Raw genomic sequence first — 18,481 nt, 5'->3', positions numbered from 1 at the left:
CACAGACTGGTCTGACATGAGGCATGTGCCCTCTTTGGGCCTGTCAGGGATGGTCACGAGAGAAGGTCAGCTCTCACAGGCACCACATTGTCAGAGTGGGAGGGAGCCGCTATCAAGGGGAGAGGAAATGAGCCAGGCAAACAGCAGGTCCCAACTGCGACCTGTTTCTAGTCTTTCTGATTTTCTTTTTTAAAAAAAGGGAGAGGAAAGAGAGTGGTATTTTCTGTATTTCCTCCATGGCTGCAGGCAGCCGGCTGGGTGGTTTTGCCCTGGGCAGGCAGTGAAGGAAGATGGTGTTCCTTGCAGAAGTGCAGAAGGTATGGCTTAGAGGCTCAATTGCTGACCTATGAACTTAAGAAAGCAGAGAATGAGGTTGCCAACAAATGGATACAACCTTGAATTTATGCGCCTGGAATCTCCAGGAGTTCACAGATGGACTCCAAGTGGTCCTGAAAACCCAGAAATTATAGGCAGAAGTTTGTTTATGGGAATATACATTTTTCTGGGGGAAATCTAACTTTCATTAGAATCTCAAAGAGGGCTGTGATCACGAAAGGATTATAAACCCCTACCAGCCTCATGATGGGAGTGTGCTGTGACCCACGGACTCTGGGCCATGCGACGCTGGGAATCAGAGGCCCACACAATAAAGCTTAAAAAAAAGACCATAAAGAAAGAATAAAGGAACGGCTGCTCTGCTGCAGTTTCTTTCTAAGCCATCATTCTTGTACTTCTGTTTTTGCTTTGCCGTATTCACTTTTATTATTATTTCCTGAATATTCTTCTTTAAGTTTGTTCACTTTTTAATCTTAAATGCCTGGCTTAGCCTCTCACCCTGTGCAAAAGTATCTATGACATCACAGGTACATTGTGCCATTTGCAGTTTTCTTCTGATGTAAGTTAGAAGAAATTCATTACTTATAAAATTTAAAGACACTGGTGTCACTTCCAAAACCAGTCATTGCTCGCACAGAGGTGGGCCTATGGCACTTGGGAAAACCCTGTCTCTCAGTATTCTCAAATTCACATCACACATTCGTTTTATAGAAAAGAAACCTGAGGCATGAGGCAATTAGCGTAATTTAGAGATTCTAAGCCAACGTGGAGAAAGCTTAAAAGTCAGGTACTGGCCGCACAGTATCTGCTAATGGCTTGGCCATGCTGTCTTATCTTACTGCTCTGCAGACAGTTTCGAGAGATTTTTAAGTGTTCTCATATTTCCTCACTACCACATGAAGAGAATCAACTAGTCTAGAGTAAAAACTTGATCGATTTAATACCCTGGTAATGATCCCAGTAACTGAGGGGGAGGGGGAGAAGCTAGTGAGTTTCTTTCGACTCAAATTCCATCTCATTTTTATTTTCTCTTAATGTTTTTTTTGAATCCCAAGTTCCAAAACCTGTCCCCTATTATGCAGTGCAAACGAGAACAGATGGGGAAAAGTTATGTTGGAAAGGGCTTTGGAGGGCCACCGAGAAGAGAAATATGACTACTCAATGTGTCACACACCAACCTGCAGCTGCCACCAGTCCTTCCACACCACGCGCCGCGTATGGAGCCAGCCCGCGGTGCTCGCACGGAGCCCGGGGAGGGGACACAATTAGAGCACAGTCGCTTTTCTTGGGGTTCCTTGAAAATATGAATAAAGAGTACAGTGGCAGCAGAGCCAACAAAAGAGAAATGCAAAGGCCAGCCTGGAAAACGGTGAGCGGTACCCCCAAGTTTCTCAAATGTTCATGGATAATCAGCTTTTTCCTGCCTCTTTATATCAAAGTCACCATGCATGTCTTCTCTCTGTCTAGGTATTACTCTTCTAGAAAAGTCATCGTAGCTTCAGTGCATGATGTGGCCTACCAGCATGTGTTTGTCAGTACTCATAGGGTGCTTATGGATTCACTGAATACTTCAAGGGCAAGGAGGCCACTGATCTGGTTTCAGATGGCAAGTCTGCCAGTTACAAGCTGTGAGACCTCAGGTAAGTCTCCTAACCTCTCTGAACCTGGCAGCCATCATCTCTAAAACAGCTAACATGACTTACTTTTGAGTATTTGTATTCAAGGTAATATCAAGACCTGGCATAAGATCACTGCTCAATGCATGGCAGCTGTTATTACTGTGTTAAGCAGAAAGCATAGAAAATATTGTTTTCTCTTTTCTTTGAATTCAGTATGAAGATACTAAGCATATGTGTGGGTATACACACACACACACACACACACACACACAAATGGTGAAGAACCTCTGAAAGTCTACATTGAAAGTAATTATAAGGTTAACAAGGCTTTAATTATTTGATTCTAATGTGACTCAGGTCATATAGGCAATATCTGTGAATACATCTTCATGTTGTAAACAGTTGTGTAATTAAGTCCTACAGGGATGTCCTCTGAAATTGTGTCTGTCTTTGTAGCGCGTGTATGCAAAGACTTTCTGTCACAGAACACTGCTCGCCTTCCAAGGGTAGTTCATAAATTACCTAGATCAGAATCTCTATGGGAGGGTGTTAAGATGCAATTTCCTGGGCTCACCTCAGACTATATTTTCAATGTCTCTAAGGTATGAAGTTTGGAGATCCTTGTTTTAAATTAAAATGATGGGGATCCTTAAACACACTGAGGTTTGAGACCCACTTCCTTAAGGAGTGGGGACAGTGATCATTCTCATTTTGAGTCATTTCGAGCTTACCTTCCCTCTCCCGACACACACGGGCCCAGAACTGCAGCAGCAGCTTATGAAACAGAGGTTTGGGTCTGGTCATTCTAGCTTCTCCTCTCCACATCCTCTCTTTTATTGTTTTTCATATGGTTTAGTTAAGGCTGAACTAACCGTCCTCTTTGTCCATAGGAGACATTAGCTTGGTTATACTTTGTCCTGAGAGAATGGCCATGTGTCCCAGGTTGCCTGAGACAGTCCTGGGCTGCCTGGCATAGGTATTACCAGCACTCTTTTCATTATCCAAAGTGTCCCAGTTTGGATGGTTAATTATATCATTATCTTAAGTCTATGGAACTTTGATTGGCATATGTAGGACATGAGTAAGGACTGGCAAAATGTCTCAGATAAGTTATTCAATAGTGTAGGAGGTGCACTAGGCTGAAGTGACATAAGAATGATCAAAGAAAATCATACCATTTCAAGTTGTTCCATAAACTGGTGTCCAGAAGGGAAGGGTGTAAAACAACTCGGAATTCTAGACTGGTTAGTATCTCCCCACTCACCCAAGCAGCTGAGCAAAAGCATAGATCTTGGCACCGTCTAGAGCTAGATATTTTCTGCCTTTCTGCTTACTGGCTGTGATCTTGGGCAAGTTATTCAATGTCTCTGAAGCTCAATGTACTCGTGTGTAAAAAAAGATACTAAGGCTTACTTCAGTTGTGAGGATTTAATGAAATGAGGATTTAATGTGTATAAACACCAGGCAGTGTGGTTAGGGGCTCAGTAATGCCCATTCTGCCATTATTCTTTCTATCACGGCCACTCTGCACTGTATTTCCACTGAATACAGATAACTTTTAAAATAAAGGGTCCTTCAAGAGGAGTCATGAGGAAGCAGTGGATATGGGAGTAGATTCTAGGATAGAAAACTTTCTTTCCTCTTTCCTTCCCTTTCTTCCTTCCTGTTTATCATTATCATTATTATTATTATTATTATTATTATTATTATCATTTTTACAAACTCAAAGTCACAAACTCTTTTTGGGATGGAAAAGAAAGTAAAGGGCTAAAGGGACAAGTAGTGCTGCAAGAACAATAAAGAAAGGCATAATTGTAATCCTAGGTGAGTGGAAAGAAAAGAAGAAATAAAGGAAAGGAGGAAGAGAAGAAGGAAGGAAGGAAGGGGAAAGAAAAAAAAAAGAAGGAAAAAAGTAAGGGATAGAAAGAAGAAGAAAAGGGGTGATGAAATGTGATCTCTAGTCAGCAAAACCTGCCTAGAATTTGGCCTGAGAACTTCCATGGGGAGCTGCTAGTCTGGGGTTTTTTGGGGGGTGGGGTGGGGTGTGTGTGGAAGGGGCACAGTCCATCCTATGGAAATGATGCTAGTGTTCATCCAACTGTTGCCTCTCAGCCATCCAGACTGCTGTTTGGGTGGGCGGGATGGAGAAATACTATTCTGTTAAAACGAAGAGCTTTCAAGTGGAGACAAACACAATCTGCTAGTATTACAGAGGCATTATTCACCCTGATGACTCACTGTCCCTGGCTCCCACACAACCGAGGCAAGAAGCAACATCAGTGACCTTGAAGATGTTGGCCAAGTACAAATCCAGCCTTAAGTCCTGATTTTCAAATCAATACCTGCATGTGTGTGTATTTGAGAATGGAGAGAGAGAGAGAGGATAGGAGAGGACCTGTTAAAGAATAACAACATATGGTAAACAATTTTAAAGAGCCAATCTGAAAACTCTTACTACTTAAATAGCTAACTCAACTGAGTAACAAATACTTATTATTTATACAAGGGAATAATCATTCTAAGAGTAGGTCCCAGCTCAAAGCATTAAAAAAGGTAGTTAAGTGTAGTAACAGTTAAAATCATCATTCTTGGCTAGTTCAATATGGAATCCTGTCTCTATCCCTGGGCTCAGATTTCTCTCATCATTTCCATTTGTCATATTCCATGAATCCGATTTGCTGAGAATAATGTTTTCTGTGTTCCAAGCCACACAGTTTTACAGGCTAAGAGCCCTACAGACAGTCACTAGGCCTTTGACCACATGCAATGAAAAGCAGACAATAATAAAAGCGTACCTCAGAACATACATATTTGCAGGTAGCTGCATAAATGGCAGAGTCATGGCCTTAGACAGATGGCCATGTGGCCTAACAAAACATTGACATGGAACCCAGCAATAGATTCAGGTTAATAGAGAGAGTTAGTACTTGGAATTGCATATTTGAAGCCTCAAAGAAAAGTAAAAGCAAAACCATGGAGTTATTTGAAGTAACATAAAAAAGAGAGAGCTGTAGAGTTAAGTACTAAACAGCAAGAACAGAAAGAATTTCCAGTTATGGAGTGTGCCACATTGAAAAACCAGGGCATGGTGGTGGAGCACAGCATTGCAAACCTGAAGAATCTCATAACGGTCACCTGTTTGTATAGACAAAGAAAGAGGGTTGTATTGGAAGGGTTGTGAAAGATGGCTAAAAGGTAGACTTGAGATACCTGGCCTTATATAGTTTGTTCTTGGTGTAAGTTTCCAAAGGTTTACAATTATGGTTTAGGCTATAGTTGTCCCCAGTGTTTCCAGTTTGTATAAAATGTTTACTTTTCATGGGCACATATAAGTTATAGGAAGTAAAGTGTAATTTGCTCAGAATTCATAGCCATATTTAAACAAAAAAAGAGCTCCTAGGATCATTTCTCTGCAATCAGCATGAGCCCACCTCAAAATAATCTGAGGAAAAAGGAGACTTTGTTTAAAGAAAATTCATGTGTTTTTCAGGTCCTGATAACTGGAAGGTAGGTGGGTCTCAAAAACAACTGGAACCCCACTTAAAAACTAAGAGCATTTTCTGTGTACCTTCTGACTTTGTTTCTCCATCAATCCTTCATTCTGGCCTTCTGCTGACAGCTAACCTTTTTGTGGGACTCATGTACACGGGAAATACGACTGCCAACAGGCCAGAAGGTTGCATTTCTCCCAGTTCAAGAAGCAGCAAGACTGAGCTTGAATCTCAGTGTCATTCCAGATTCCTGAGGAAGGACTATGATTGGCCCAGTTGGGGTTAGGTACCCACACCTGAATTAATTAGGTGTGGCTATGGAGTCATGCTGTATCAACTTAGATCCCATCATAACCATGTTTATGAGGGGTGAGAGGACAGAGCCCAGAAAAGGGCGGTGTTTTCAGACTAACGATGTCTGTGTACCATGATGCTTTGGGCTGCAAGTATTTTTTATTTCATATAACAAAAAGTCCTTTCTGAAATTTGGTGAGTCTGAGGTTCAAGTCAGTTCAATTCAACCAATACTCATTGAGCATCTACTATGTGCCAGGCCCTGTTTTTGGGTGCTGGAAATGTTTGAGTGAATAAAGCAAACAAAAACCCCTGCCTTCAGGTTAGTCCAGTGACTCAGCCACAGAACCCGTTCGCAGGTTTGTTTTGTTTTTTTAAACTCTGCCAAACCCTACATGTCAGCTATAACAATCTCTGATAATGGGAATCACATTGAAACACAGAGAATTTTAGTAATTTAGCTAAGGTCACACAACTACTAAATGAAAGAAATCATGAGCTCAGGTTCTTCCCCCGTGTGCAATGCTGCTTCTTGCCCAGGGGCCCAGCCTCTCTGAAGCACATGGCCACCTGCCACCTGTACAAAAGCAGTCTGTGGGCCAGGAATGGAAGGGGCAGGCCTTTTAGAGGGGCGACTACTATGACTGCTATAGCCTGCTGCACTGGGACTTCTTGGGTCAAATGTGTCTCCAGTTCTCAGACTTGACCACTTTATTTACAGTCTGGTTGGGAGCTCTCTCCAATGGATAGAAGATCACAAAAGAACCTGAGGTGGTTCACACGGAATCAAGGTGCCTGTAAATCAAGGTTTCTGTTTGCAAAGGCATTCGTGGGAGCAGAAGGGGTGGGGCTGGTGGCCACTTCAACAGGTGGGTTTCTTAACCTGCAGAAAAGGCAGTCTGATATGGCAGAAAGCAGACAAAGTCTGGCATTTAGAGGCTCTGAGCATCTGTCCCTATAATGGAAAAGCCAGAAAGTTTTCAGGTATGTTAGGGCATCAGTTTGGCAGAGATTGAAGACGATTGTCTTCATTTGAATTTAACCTAGAAAGGTGTTTTTGAATCTCAAGTTCCCAACCTTGATGTACATGACTACTGTTCAACGGTGGATCCCAGGAACTTCAGGGGCAGGAGGGCATAAACTTAAACAGAATTTACATAAACTTTAATAATGTAGAAGGAAGAGGAGAAGAAATCACAGATAATTACTTCTATGAAATATAAACTGGAGAGATAACATTCTATGAAAAAAGAACAATAAAAAAAGCCTTCATAGTAGGAGACAAGGAAATCATCAAATAAGCTGATAAATTTGCAGGGAGGCTTCAATTGTATTTGCAGCATATAAGTTCATATACCAAATGGTGGGTACATGGATACATGGGTACATGTTATATTATTCTCCATGACTTCTTTTATTTTTTTTCTAAAATATTTCATCTAAAAAATTAAGTTCGGTATCATTTTGCTTTTTTGAAATCTGTCATTTGTAGGTTGATGGGTTGTCATTAGTGAGGAGAGACATGGAGAAGAACATCTGAGTTCTTGTCTTTTCTTTCTTCCAGAAGGAAAGACGAGATCGTGAGTCCCTGATCTCAGATCACCAGCAATGTTTCTCATATCTTTGCATTCATGGTGCTGCCTTCCTCTCCCTGTCCCCTGCCCCCCTTGCAATTTCTTCCCTTTGTATCTGGGAACTCAATTGCATCCTAAAATCTGCCACTGCTCCAATTGCGCCGAGGAGTGGGTGTCGTAGAAATTCAATATCCACTGGTATGTGTCATTGTTCCTGAGTCAACTCTGCTTTTCAAAACTACAATACCTTATTAAACAAAATCTTTCCTCTGTTCTGAACAACAGACTAGCAGTTGGGTTTTCTGACATAGATTTAAGAAAATAGTATACATGTTTAGTCCACTCAAAGGCTAATCACCTGCCAGGGTTTTATTGAGAGTTGCTGGGATAGGGTTCCCCCCTAACCCCAGTACTAGTTTTTGAGTCACATAATGGCAACATTTTGCTATAAAAATGCTAACTTCTCTTCTGTTGTGCTTCTGCTGTTATTCAAAAACAGCCAAATGGATGTTATTGAAATCCAGTCCCAAAAAAAGGTTGAAATTGCTCCCCAGCTGGGCCTGAGACCCTGTGTGCCAAATTTCAGCCTAAAGAGAATTCTTATATTTGAGTCACTGTGAGCAGCTGAAAATATGAGGTTTGGGGTGGAAATGCTAACAGACTCTTAACTATCATTTTGCAAACCATGTGATTATAACACAATGCAAACCTCCTCTGGAGCAACTCTCTGGCAAAAGCAACAGAAACAAGATGTCTGGGCCCAGAAGTTTTGCCTTTACAAGCTTCTGCTGGTCTAGCAGCAGGCAGAGAAGGCTCGGCAATGATATCACCGACTTTTCTGTTCTTGCTGAGGTTAAAAGATGGGTCACATTGATGAATTTCTGTTAAGTAACAGAAATGTGTGCAGCTCATTCCTTTACAGGGCTCCTTGGAACACGGGTTTATGGTCACCCTTGCTTATTCTGGAAGTGTTATCGCCAACACAGTGCTTGGTTCCAACCAGACATGAATTGTTTGCCACCTCTAGTCCCATTGGCTTAGTCACACTTGCTCTCATTCCAACTTGGCAAAAATGCCTGCACTACTTGGCCACTTGCTTCTATCATCTGGCATTTAAATGTGGGCTGAATCTCTCCTCAGTAACGTCCAGGGCCTCAAGGATGCTTTGGTTCCAGGCTTCGAACACATGTTCTAGGCAGCCAGTGCCCAAATGTAGGCAGAGCTTCCACAGATCAGTCCATTCATGGACCCTTCACCTGATGGAGAATTGATCAGAGCTTCTTGAGGGCAGCCCCCTGGACTGCTGCTTCCAGAAGAGTCTCTTATCACACATCCCACAACACTCAGCTCTCTCCAGGGGCTGTGATAGCAAGGTTTGCTCCCAAAGCCCAGTCAGAATGTGCCTCCTCTGTTTCTGCCACTTCACAGCCACACTGAACCTTTGTTTCTTCATCTATCAAATGAGGGTAGCTCCTGCCTTCTTTCCAGTTGTAAGGACCAAAGAACATGAGCATGTTCCCTAAACTGCAATGCACTATACACATTTTTGGTGGTATTCTTATCTGCAGAATCTCACTGTAACTTCAAAATTCTAATCTGAGTTAAAACTACCATTGAAGTCAATAGGAATGGATTTAAATGATCTGCTCCCAGCTGAGATAGCAGGCCACTGGTTCTAAGAATCGATACATATTTATTTATCAGATGCCTCATCCATGCTTAGTTCTCTGTTAGAGGAAGGATACACAGAAAGTGAAGACATGATCCCTAAATTTAAGAATACAATTTAGCATGAAACACAAGATATTTGATAATTAAGTGATGCTCTAGATACAGTACTGGTCAGACATGAAGAGAAGCTGTGGGAGCTAGAGAACTAGGTGTGTCTTCATGGACTAGGCAGGGGGTAGATTCTCTTAGTTGTGTTTATCGACATTCCTTCTTTAGAAGATTTGGTCTCCCACCCTCATGTGGTTTGATCAGGTTTGCCAGTCACAGTACCATATGATTATAACACAATGCAAAACTCCTCTGGAACATCTCTCTGTAAGCATGTTCCCCAGGCTTGTCTATCACAGGACCTTATCTATTCAACCAGAATGATTGAACCAGAGAATGGCACTTGATCCAAATCAGGCCAATGAAAAATATCCCCCAAGATATCATAAATGGAGTATGAGAGAGAACAGCTCTTTCTTTTAGGTTAATGTCCAAGAAGGGATGATTTATGTTTGGAGCTTTCTGTGGCTCTGTGTCAGCCCTTTCAGTCTAGCAGAAGCATATCTGTAAAAAGAGAGAATAAATCCAAGGCAGAGTGAGGTAGGAACTGGACATGAGAAGAGGGATCTAACAGCACTCGCTATCCAGTGTCTAGGTCCTTAGCATCCCTGAGACAAGCTATTTTGTTCCTCCTGAAACCAGATTTCCATTCTGTGCCTACAGATGTTTGGTTTGGATTTTCTTCCATGTGAACCAGGAGTTTTAGCTCTTAGATAGTGGGATTTCAATTGTGTATTAAAAAATGGGTTGGACTTGGACATGTTGGAGGAAGAAGGCAGGGTATTCTTAGCAAGGCCCAGAAATGAGAGTGAGCATGATCTGCCTGGGGAATCTGAGAAAATCAGCCTGGGTGAAGCAGATGGAGAATGGGCAATACATAAATAGGTGGATTATTAAGGGAGACACCCGTTTGGGAGTTTCTTCAAACTAGGTAAGAGTTGAGGTTTGATTAGGAGGAAACAAAGAGTTTCTAAAAAAATAAAATAAAGAAAAACTGCATTTGTTTAAAGGCAAAAATTAAAGTCTGTTGTATTAGTGTGCATGGACTGTCATAACAAAACATTACAGACTGGGTGGCTTAAACCATAGTCATTTGTTTTCTCACAGTTATGTCAGCTAGAAGGCCGTAATCAAGGTGACAGTCAATCTGGTTTCTGGTGAGAGCTCTCTGGCTTGTAGATGGCCACCTTCTTACTGTGTCTTCAAAAGCCTCTCGCCTGTCCAGGGGTGGAGACAGAGAGCTCACTGTCTCTTCCTCTTCTTATAAGAACACCAGCTTCATCAGATTAGGCCCTTACTCTTCTGACCTCATTTAGCCTTAATTTCCTTCTTAAAGGCTTTATTCCAAATACAGTCACATGTGGGGCTGGGGCTTCACATAGGAATTTCAGGGGGACACCATCAGTCTAGAAATCTGTCAAAACTTAGCGTAGGAGGAAATGAGGCTAATGAGAATCTCATACACTGCTAATGGAAGGGTAAATCATTGTAGTTACTTTGGAGGAAAATCAGGCAAATCTAGTCATGCTGAAATGTGTATCTAGGACCCAGCAATTCCACTCCAAGATTTGGAGTCTTTTGCACCAGTGCACCACAAAGTATGCTCAAAAATGGTTTTTACAGCATTTATCTTTAAGAGTCAAAACATTGGGAGCAATCTAAACATCCATTAAAAGGAAAAGTCAATTTTAGTGCATTCATACAATCAATCCTATATGGCAGTAGAAGTGAAAAATCCTAGAAATACATGTGTCAACGTGAATAAATCCCAAATATAATAATGTCTAGTAAAATCAAGTTACCAAAGGACCTTTAGAGCAGAATAACAAATCAGTGGGGTGCTGGAGCTGACTGCCACCTGTTGGTCTCATCTCTTTCCAACTTCTTGCTCACTATTACCTAAAGTGGCAGCTTGAAATTGGGCATGGTAGGAATACTTACACCATGGAAATTCGTAGATGTTAATCAGGTCTTTTTTTTTCCTCCTTGGAAAGCCAGTTGTTAAACTTTATCAGGAATACCAATAAAAACTGGATAATGTTTTTATAAAGATTAAGATATTTTTTTAAATATGGTTACCGTAGTATCCATATACAGACAACTATTTGGTGTGATAAACACCGCATTCAGGATAGTGATTACTTCTTGAGAGGAAGGAAAGGAATGTGACTAGAGAGGGATACCCCAAGGCTTCAACGGATCTTGCAATTTATTTCTTAAACTAAGGAGCAGGTAGATGACTGTTAGTTATTTTATACCCTATATGTTGTGCTTTTCTGAAATACTTAGTGAATCAATGAGATGTGGAAGCCAGTCCTCTCATACAGTGGGGCTACATGGGCAAGGCAGGCGAAGCCCTGGCCTTAGTCTCTCTCTGCGTCCTGCTGGCACAACTGTGATGCCTCTGTGCTGCTCAGATTTGGCCACTGGGGACACCAGATGAATCTCAGTATCTCTGGCGCAGCAGGCAGGAACCTCACTGGACTCTGAGGTTCCAAAAGAGAGCAGTAAATACCAACTCAGTGAAGAGGTGGGATAATCTGAGGGGAAACTTTCAGGTCGTTAGTATGATCTTTTCCAGATGACCCGTCAGCTCTGTCTAACCGACCTCTACAAGCCACCCAGCAGGCAAGATGGTATATTTGATGACAGGCAGCAAACAGGGCTTATACGCTGTATAGGTGCTGGTTTCTAGTGAACTTGTGTCATAAAAGAACTCAAGTTCTCCTAGAAAGGGGCAGAGAAAGTAGGAAATGTAAGGGCAGATTTAGAGCAGATACTGGTCAGGAGATTCTCGGCGGTGATGACCTTGTTCTAGGGGCAAGATCTCTTAGCCTTTCTGTTTGGATTTCCGGCACGTTTTCATTCACAGGTGAGGTGGACTAACGCGCTCTATTTTAGTTACATTCTCCTTGTTCTTGAAAGCAAGTTCATAGTGCATTTACAGGCTGGTCCTGATTTTGTACCTCTCCCTGACCCTTCTTCCCCTCACATTCAGTGATACAGTTTGCTAAACACACCACGCCATTTCTGCACATGATGTTCTCATTGACTGGCCCCACTGTCCTGCTCACACGTCTCTCTTTAAGCTGCTCCTGTGTGGACACTTCCTTCCCACCCTCCATTTGAGAGGAGTTTTTCTCTGTCTCGTCTGGGCCCTTCTCTTCCTAGGCGACACCTTTATCATGTCCCATTGCACACAGTATGGTGGTTCCTATATCCATTTCCCCTGCTGCTGCATTGGCCTTCTACATGGCAAGGATCCCATGCATTTAACTTTCTATCCCCAGGTCCTAGCATCCTCTCTTTTGCTCTGCCTTTTCTCTTTAAAGCTATCTGCTGCTTTAAAACTCTCCATGCGGAATTCAGTTGTAGGCAAGCAAGCAAGACAAGGGGGTGGGTATGCCAAAGACAAGGAGACAGACACCGAGCTGGCACAAAAGGCGTAATTCCATTCATTTAACCTAGTGAGGTTCGCGGAAGTTGAACCATGTCATACACAAAGGCTCAAGGTGCACAGAAGGCAGGGGTTTGGGATAACAAAGCTCCTGGTACCTCTCCTTCCCCATCAACTGTGAATTTCTTCTGCTCCTGTTTTTGTGTCTCCTGTCCTGATCTGGAATCTTCTGAATTACTGTCAACAGCTAGCTAGTTCATGTGTGTTATGCCCTAAATTCTGTTCTGAATACAACACTAGTAGGTTCCACTAATTAATTAAATTGTACTTCATAGACTTGGAGTCAGGTCTCTTGAATACAAGATGCAAATTTATGCAACATATGCAAATCGCTCATGTTCTCAAATTCCATGAACAAAATCTGGTAGCCTTGAGATAAAAAACTCTCTGCCAAGCATCTCTCTTCTAATTATTGCTTAATTCCCCCCTTCCCCCCACTTTAACACTGAACTAACACTTTCAGGCTTGGCAGAAACTGGTATGACTTTCTGTTATAAGCAGAGTCAGTTATAAGCCGGAAGTTCTTTAAGGGCGAAGATCCCCTAATCTATTTATTCTGTGCTCCCCTGTGGTTCCTAAGATACTATCGAGCACACGTAGTCTTGCATAGGGCACATCACCACCAGTCCTGACTGTTAAATTGTGGATAATTCAGATGAACAAAGTTGAGAGTCCTGCAGGCTTTGCAAAACAGGGCATTGAAGTCTAGGAATAAGAGGATAACTTGTACTGTTTGATACATATGGTTATATAAATTCAAATTAATTAAATAACATTTAAATATTCAGTTCTCAGAATGTCACATTTCAAGCATCCAGCACCTACATGTGGCCAGAGACTTTTTTAGGTGCAGCACAGATACAGATTATTTCTGTCATCATAGAAAGTGCTATTGGCCAATACTAATAATCTAGACCCTTGTCATTCAAAGTCCGCTCCTTGGGCCAGCAGCATGGCATCACAAGGGAGCTTGTTGGAAATGCAGATCTCAGGCCCTAGCCCAAATCCACTGCATCAAAATCTGCATTTTAACAAAATCTTTAATTCATTTACACACATGTCAGAGTGACAGGCATCGGTCTAGATCCAGAAGAGAAATCAGTGGTTCTCAATTTTTAGCGTGCCTCAGAATCATATGATGGGCTTATTAAACACAGATTGCTGGGCATCACTATGAGAGTTTCTGATTCAGTGGTGTATTCATTTCTGAGGCCTGCCTAACAAGTAACCACAAATTTCATTTAAATCAAGAGAAATTTATTCTCTCATTTCTGGATCCTAAAGTCTAAAATCAAAGTGTTGTCTGGGCCATACTTTCTCTGAAAACTTCCTTAAGTAGGGGAGAATCTTTCTGTGCCTCTTCCTAGCTTCTGGTGGTTTGCTGGCAATCTTTGGAGATACTTGCTGAAGCTGCAAACCTCACTCTCTGACTCTATCATCTTATGGTATTCTCCTCTCATGTGCCTGTTTCTCTGCGTCTGTCTCTTCTTACAAGGACACAGGTCCTGTTGCATTAAGGTCCACCATAGTCCCGTGTACTCATGCTAACTTAGCTAATTATATCCATAATGACTCTGTTTCACATTCTGATATACTGTACCACATCATTTTAGGGGGAAACATAATTCAATACACCACAGGAGGTCTAGGGTGGGACCTGACAATTTGCATTTCTAGCAGCTTCTCAGGTGACACCGATGCTGCATCGGGGGTCCCACTTGGAAAACCACAGGTCTAAAATGTCTATGAAACAGAGCTCCCTAGAATGAGAAGTTGGAGTGTACTATAGAAATAACTGTGTTCAACTTCCCAAATGTACAGACCTTTATTTAAAGCATACTTGAAAGACTTTCACCCAGCCTGTGTGTGAATACTTCCAATGACAGAATTCTCATTACCAGCAGAGCAGCCTTCTCCACAGCTGTGCCTGTGAAAATGTGCAACCTTTGAACTTTCTGAATATCTGATGTATCAAGAGATCTGATGGCAGCTGAGTGACTCAAGACTGAACACCACGTTTCCTCTGTGTGATAGCATCCTCAGAACCTCTAGGTACTGGCTTGCTCCTGAGGGCATACTTCTTGAGGTTTTTCGGGGTGCTGTTCATGCCTCCCATTGGTTATACATTAATTAGAAATAGACACAGGAACCCGCAGATGAAGATCTAAAGGTCAGCTTTACTTCTAGTAAATATATATTGGAGAGTGGAACTTGGACCTTGGACCTTGACACAGTTAGCCTTCCTACTACTCCCAGCTCCCAGGCCCAGCAGAATTTATCTGACATAGTCAGACACAGAGAAGCAGGACACTGGGCAATTGAATACACACTGGGCAAGGGTTTGAGGGTAAGAGTTACAGCTATGACCACATAAAGAAAGGCACCACCTCTAGGAGAGGACAGGTATTCCTGAAAGAGAAAGGAAAGCTGTCCAACTTCTCTTTCCCCAGGCCCACCATCTAGTAAAACCTTCTTTCTTCTCTGGCAGCCTATTTAGCATCCATTCCCACTATTTTTCTTCTTCCAAACAGAAACATGATGTTATTTATAAGAGCTCCCATCTTCCATGTTGCCTGAATGTCTGAGGAAGCTGTCCCTATTCCCGACTCAAGGCAAGCATAGTACCTCTAATCCCTTGCAAGTGATTTGTTTCAGAATTTAGGCTTAAGCCACTCAGCACATGGCATCACTCCAGAGCCTGCTGTTAGATCAGGGATGGGCATGTGACACAAACTAGTCTAATTAGATTGGATGTGAAAACTTTGGTTCAATGGTTAGAGGAGAGAATTTTCCAAGGAGGAAGCATTTTGTCTCAGGACTGCTGGTAGCCATCTTCTAACCTCAAAAGGAACCAGTCTGAAGAAAAAGCCTCCATCTAGAGGCTAGAAGAGTTTGAAGAAGAGCAGAGAAATAGATCCCTGGCTCCAATTATAACAGGTTTGCTCTATCTTTGGATATTTTTTTAGTATAAAAGATACTAAATTTCCTTACTGTGTAATTTAGTTGTATCAGTGTTTCCGTCATTTCCAGGTAAAATAATTCTTTGCAATAAAATATTCAAATATTGAGCCCATGACTTAGTAGAAGAAACAGAACTAAGCCTCCATCAGCGCTCCATTTAAATCCGTGAATGCTGCTTTTAAAGAACATGCTCTTCACTGGACAGATTACTCCAGACCCTGTATTACCATCAACTCATAGGACCCAGCACAGAACCTGCCATGGAATACACTCAATCATTTGTCCAAGAAATGCAGCTGCAGACCACATTAATATTTTTAGCAGGCATATAGAAGTTGTCATATTCAGTTCAGATGAACTAAAACCCCTAGAACATTTTTATATAAATAGATGTCAAAGCCATCTGTCCCTAACCTGTATCTAATCAGCAGCATTGCGTATGGAGTTTTCTTTTTAAATTTGTTAAACCTAAATAAATGCCTTGATATTTATTGCTATTTAATTGTATCTAGGAGATGCCAGCCTAGGTTGTGCTCAACTGAGATAATTTTTAATTTTGGCCCCATTATTTGTCATGTCAGCTATTCTTCCTATTTTGGTATCAACTTCAAAAACGATACACATTCTTTCTGTATATTCATATGAATCAAATAGCAAAATGTTGACTGAAACAGCATTTTTAGAGGAAGGACTCTACATTTCCTCATTGTTTCCCGGAAGTATCACTCCCTCTCTGCATGCATTCCTGGCTTGGCCAGTAAAATAAGAATTTCTGCCCTTCCCGAAATGTCGGGATCATAACTTGTAGTCCACTCCCTCCGCCTCCAGCTGTATTTGGTGCTTGGCAAACTTTGGAGAAGGCACTGAAAAGTGCCTGACTGAGTCCTTTCTGAGTCCTTTGAAGCCACTTCCCCTCAGAGAATACACTCTCCTCTCCCACTGAGCCCTGAGCTGCCCCCAGCGAAAGCCCAGCAGTGGTCCAGCCATGCCCATGACTGGACAGGGAAGTTCAACAGTGTGAGGTTTGAATATTAGGAACTATTAGGGGACATAATATATAGGTGCATAACCAGCGATGTTCTCCCATCAGTTCTATCAAAAACAAAGCTGATGTTTTTCTCTGTATTGGATTGACACCAGTTTATTTATACATTGCCTCAGACTTTAGACATGTAAGAGCGATTTGTTATCAACTGGCTGTTCCCGAAGCTCAATCTTAAATAACTCGCTATGTTTGATTGTTTAACAGCTTCCAATCCATCAACATATATTACTACTGAGGACTTCAACATAATCAAGATTAAAGCAGGTCTATGAGATTCCCCTAACCTGACGGTTTAATAGTCCAAGTAAAAAGGGAAAAGAAATGAATTAGGTATGACTTATTTTGAGCAAACTCATCATAATTTGAAATGACTATTGTCTTATTGTGGACTGCTATAACCGATTACCTTAGACCGGGAATATTGAACACAGTTTGGAGGCTGGGATGTCCGAGATCCTTGTGTCAGCAGGGTTGGGTCTGGTGAGAGCTCACTTCTTCTTCCTTGTTTGTTGTCACTTTCTCATTATGTCCTCACACTGTGTGTGTGTGTGTGTGTGTGTGTGTGTGTGTGTGTGTGTACGGAGACAGACAGAAAGAAAGCTCTCTGCTGTTGCCTTTTATAAGGGCATTAATCCCACCACGATGGCTGCACTTTCATGACCTAATTACCACCCCAAGGCCCCATCTTCAAATAGTACTACAGGGAGGAATTGGGATTTCAACATGCGAAAGTCAGAGGGTGATGACACAATCATTTATGCTATAGTGAGGATCATATTCTTCTAAAAAACTCACAAATTATCTGTCTATTAGTACAATGCAGATGAGTATTAAAATGGAATAGCCTCCAAGTTACACATTTGCACATTTGCAGTTTCCATGATTCCCGCCTTTTCCCCTTTCTGAAAATCAGACTACTTCTCCATATCTCCCTTTTGAAGTCACTCACATGAACCCAAATTCCTCTGAGGTTTCTGTGGCTGTGGAATGGGACTTGAATTTCCTTGAGTCCCATGGAATATAATTCTCAGAATTATGCGATTTAGAGACTTGAGCTCATAAAAACCACCAGATGAACTTCTACCAAGTTTTGTCTCTTAGGGAAATTAAAACAAACTATAGTACTTGTCACAACAAATGTCTCACCATCTATGAGAGATTCAGAGATCCAGGGTTGGTAGCAATTGGTTATTTTGCTAGGCCTTTGGCCCTGGCCACTCTCATGATGGAAAGTAGCACCAACTCACCTAGCTAGTGACAGCCTGGTCAACTGACCAACCTCTCCATCTCCACTAGTGTCCTGTACTCCTTATCCTGTCACAGTGACTAGAACTTTCTATCTTTATGAAAATGATGCTGAAAGAAAAGCTATCTCTTTTTCTGATGGAAGTAAAAGAGATGATTAAAAAAGATGAAATTCTTGATTTGAAAGTTTGTGAAGGTCTTGAGTCAAATGCCTCATGAATACCAGGGGCCCCATGCACGCTGGTGGCATGATGATTCATTGCAATGTTGATTCATAGCGCACTGACTGTCTTTTTCTCCCCCTTTTATTCCAAGAAGGTGGTTGGGCCATTGGTTGGCTGAAGCTGAAGCTCTTTCGAGGTAAATTTGCTTTTTCTCTTCTGTGAAAGGCTAAGCATGTTGAAGGGTTACACTGGGAGTTCTAGAGGAGGATCAGAGAGAAGCAGACAAACGACTTTCCCAGGGAAGGATTCAAATTTGATGGGTGCAGGATGACCCCTACCAGGAGAGGTGGCAAAGCCACAGAGGGCATGACCTCCAGCTTCACCGAATTCCACTGTGGTGGAGAGCACCAGATTTCTATGGACCCTGGTGGGTAAACAGAAAGAATAACAGGAAAAAAACAACAACATGTGGCCTGAAGATTAGATACTTTGGTAGAGATTGCTGAATTTCATCAA

General features: G+C 41.9%; 1 long non-coding RNA gene across 2 annotated transcripts; it reads left to right on the top strand.

Annotated features, from left to right (window-relative positions):
- The first annotated feature begins 243 nt into the window (after nt 1-243).
- Nucleotides 244-18,480, top strand: LOC118911771 (uncharacterized). 2 transcript variants are annotated; one of them, XR_005024580.2, is made up of 4 exons: nt 244-317; nt 1,392-1,705; nt 1,804-1,976; nt 18,191-18,480. It is a non-coding gene; the product is annotated as an uncharacterized LOC118911771 (long non-coding RNA). The 2 variants fall into 2 exon arrangements; XR_005024581.2 differs by lacking the exon at nt 18,191-18,480 and adding an exon at nt 2,412-3,913.
- The last annotated feature ends 1 nt before the right edge of the window (nt 18,481 follows it).

This window comes from Manis pentadactyla, chromosome 8 (genome assembly GCF_030020395.1).
Source record: "Manis pentadactyla isolate mManPen7 chromosome 8, mManPen7.hap1, whole genome shotgun sequence".
NCBI classification, from domain to species: Eukaryota; Metazoa; Chordata; class Mammalia; order Pholidota; family Manidae; genus Manis; species Manis pentadactyla.
This window is presented reverse-complemented; position numbering and strand designations above follow the sequence as displayed.